This window comes from Athene cunicularia (assembly GCF_003259725.1).
Source record: "Athene cunicularia isolate RWA chromosome 2 unlocalized genomic scaffold, athCun1 chr2_part1, whole genome shotgun sequence".
NCBI classification, from domain to species: domain Eukaryota; kingdom Metazoa; phylum Chordata; class Aves; order Strigiformes; family Strigidae; genus Athene; species Athene cunicularia.
Window position 1 is genome coordinate 11227458 of NW_020799095.1, and position 3588 is coordinate 11231045.

The 3588-nt window shown below is 45.9% G+C and overlaps 1 protein-coding gene across 2 annotated transcripts in view; it reads right to left on the reverse strand.

The window, feature by feature from the left end:
• RARB (retinoic acid receptor beta) overlaps positions 1-3588 on the reverse strand; it is a 316231-nt gene that overhangs the window by 90929 nt on the left and 221714 nt on the right. The gene's annotated exons all lie outside the window — the stretch shown is intronic.

The window sequence follows — 3588 nt, forward strand, 5'->3', positions numbered from 1 at the left end:
AGAGACAGCCCTTCCTCCGTGCAGAGGCCGCAAGCAAGGCGCAAGCATCTGCCACCGTACCAGAGCCGTGGACACGGGCTTCACCCCAACTCCTGGAGCAGCACACCCCAGCAGGGACTCCCGATCAATGCCACCACCAGCGACGGTCACCGGTGCCAGCCCCACTCCCGGCGGGGACCTCACTGCCCGTCGCTCTTGGGGCGGGGGGGTCAGGTTCCACCTCTCCTCACCATCCCTTACCCTGGCTCCCAAAGTCACGCAGCGCTCCCAGGCCTCCCCGATGGGCCAGATTTGTCAGGCATCCCATTTGCCTGGGAGGGCCTGTCCCCCCCACTCAGGCCAGGGCCGGAGGCAGCCCCACATCCCCGCTTCTCCCCAGCCCAGCTGCCGCCGGGTCCTGCCTGGCTCTGATTAGCACAGAGGGGCCGGGGCCGCTCCCGTGGCCCCCGAGGGGCTGTATCAGCTTTCAGAGGGCTAATGAGCCCCAGCTCCCCGGGAGCGGAGAGACGCCACCAGCACGTCCATGGGGAATGGGACCCACACCAGGGTGGCGGGAGGGGAGACCGCGGCTGCCTCCTTTCTGGGGCCGCAGCCCTGGCCAGCCCCTCACAGCCATTTTGAAGGCATGGGGCTGCTCCCACCGAAACACCCACTGACATCTCTGCAAAACCAGGCTGCCAGCAGCCCTCTCCCGTGGCAGGTAGGTGACAAGGCCTTCCCAGATACCTGTGGCCGGGACACCACAGCCAGCACGATGCTGGCCCACCATCTGCATCACGCCAGCAAGTAGCCCTATGATTTTTAGGTAAATAACCACCTACTGCAAAGTCCTGCTCACAAAGACTCCATCGAGGCCTCTGCCAGGCTTCATTCTTATCAACACTTGCAAAATGAAAAACAACAGCCTAGAAACACTCCCTCTGCCCCACTGGAAAGGACACGAGCTCAACGACCACGTGCACGCCTTCATTTTAAGTGAATAAGCCAAATTGCCTCAGCCTCGGTGGACTGAGCACTGGCCCGGAGCAAGGTTTCCCGAGGCACGGAGGAGCCTCGCTTCCCGCCCCAAAGCTAGCTTGAGTTCCGAAACTGGAAAACGAAACCCTCGATTGCTGCCTGCTTCTTGAAAAGCCCAAGATGGGAGTCAGGCAGAGTGCACAGACATGGCACACAACTGGCAACCGTAAGGAAATGCTGGGGAGAGACTCACTCTGGGACCTGTGCAGCCACTTTAATGGATGCGGTATCCCTTCTCCACAAAAAGTCCTTTGATGAACCGAAAGCTCTCTGACAATGCCTGCAGATTGTATTAACAAAACTTTTCACACAGGTTCAAGAATTTATAAAAAAAAACCCCAAAACAAAACTCCACACACAGCACACGCACTTGTTCCCTGAAACCGATATACCCATGTTGAAAACCAGCAGCCAGCAAACAGACCTATTGCAATCTGGAGGTGAATCCGTTTGAAGAGATAAAAACAAAAGCTTTTCTTAGCCTCCTTTCCCTCCAACCAGAGAGAGCTCTGGCTGTCCCTGCAGCAGGCTGCCTCTCTTCCCATCCTCCCCTCCAGGCAGAAGAGTTACAAATGCTGGAGTTTAACACTGTCTTTTTAAAGGACATTCTCAGTCCATTGGGGTGTCCTCCCCCAGCCCAGACTCTTCCACATCTGAAGAAGCCCCTGACACTCTGTAATCCAAAAATTACGCGCAGTGCGCATTTATCGAAAAAGCCACCCTTTGGGGAAGGCTTGTTTAAACCATTTCAGCACAGCAAGCAGCGTTTACTATATTAAAAAGGAAAGTGGAAAAGTGGCTAAATTTTTGTTAAAATCTCAGCTGTTTATTTTGCTACAATTTTGTTTTGAATAGCAAGACTAAATTAAAAGACAGTATTTTCTAACCAGACAACACAGGACACATGAGAAGTTTGGAACACGTAATGTATCACCACAAAAATAACTGGAAAGGATGACACAAAATGTTTGTCTCCAATTTAGGGAGAAAGCAGCATTTTGTGTGGACCAAGGCTCTTGGAACAGTTGAAGCTTATGCCAAGAAAAACATATTGCCCATGTGAGTTAAAATAAACAAAATCATATAAACAAATACAGTTATGTTTATTCCATTAGCAGTCTTATAATACCATATTTAAAAATAAAACCTGTTTGTTGTACCTCAAAATGTAGACTGGCAACTTCTGAAAGTAAATGTCAGGAACTCATGCTTAACTGTGTGTGAATTAAAATAGATTGCTTTTTCTCACTGTATCTAAATGAGCCAGGTAGCTCATCTTGTTTTATTACGAATAATAGTTTTGCTAATGCTTATAGTTATTACTAAAATCACATGTAATTAACAAATTCTTCAAATAGTCTAATGGTTTGCTTGCATATTGTTTCTACAATACAGTGATTTATATATCTCATATTTCACTCAAATAGCACGATACTATTTTTTCTTAAACAGAGTATCGGGAAAAGATACATTCATAAAATGGGAGGTATTTTCTAATTTAGATCAGAACTAGCCATAATTATTGTGATAACTAATAGTCTTCTAATTCAAATGTAATGAAACTTTAAGTATTGCCACATATTTTAAATGCCTACACAGCTCCCATAAAGGTGCTAGTAGGCAACAACTCTCCAATATCTTCCACTTTATCCATGCAAAGAAATTGTGATTTTACATCACTGCTTTGATCTGTTTTCTCTCAGACTGTGATGGGAGAAACTTTACAATAAACATATTCTTAGACACAAGTGAAATAAAAAGCAAAAGTTCAAGTCAGAAATCTATTTCCTTTGGTGTTACTGTATATTTGTCAGTGTGACATAGCACATTTGAAACCCATAATCATAAAACAAAAATTTACAGCCTAGGTTTAGGGTCTACATCTGTTTCTCTGTTTTTTGTACTGCAATTACCCACTGGACAATTCAGAAAGCAGCACTATGAATCATGTAGTGCACACATGTTTGTGCTGGTCACTTCTTCGTTAGTACAAGAGGCTGAGGATGCCGTAATATGCTTCACCGAGAGAGAATTAACTAGAATTAGGATGAGTGTGCTGGGCTCTCTAATAAAAACTACTTTACTAGAAGCAGCAGTGTACTCCTGGAATACTACAGGCATATTTATAGGATGGAAAAATTAATTCTCCAAAGCAAAGTGCCTCAGAGGAAGCAGACTTTTTTTTTTTTTTTTTTGCATGCATTTTACTATTAATCAAATGTAGCACTCTCTTGAAACAGTTTTGACAACAGAGTAAATGGTTACTAGTGAATGATGTGTGTGTTTAAGCAGTGAAAGCAGAGACAAAGTGATGTTTTCTTCTACTCCCTAGGCAAGAGCTGACACTAAGCTTGCTGCCTCAGCTTTGATACTCACAGATTCCTTTGTGTCAGTTGCTGGGAGAATCACTGGCAGTTCACTAACCCTGCCGCACACACAGGGGCTTTGATTTTTACCTCTTCATTGAGAATAGATGTTAATACGAAACACTACTTGTCTGCCTTGGTGTGGGGTTTTTTTGTTGCTAGTTTTTTTGTGTTTCATCATCCCCGTGCCCCCCCCCCCCCCCCC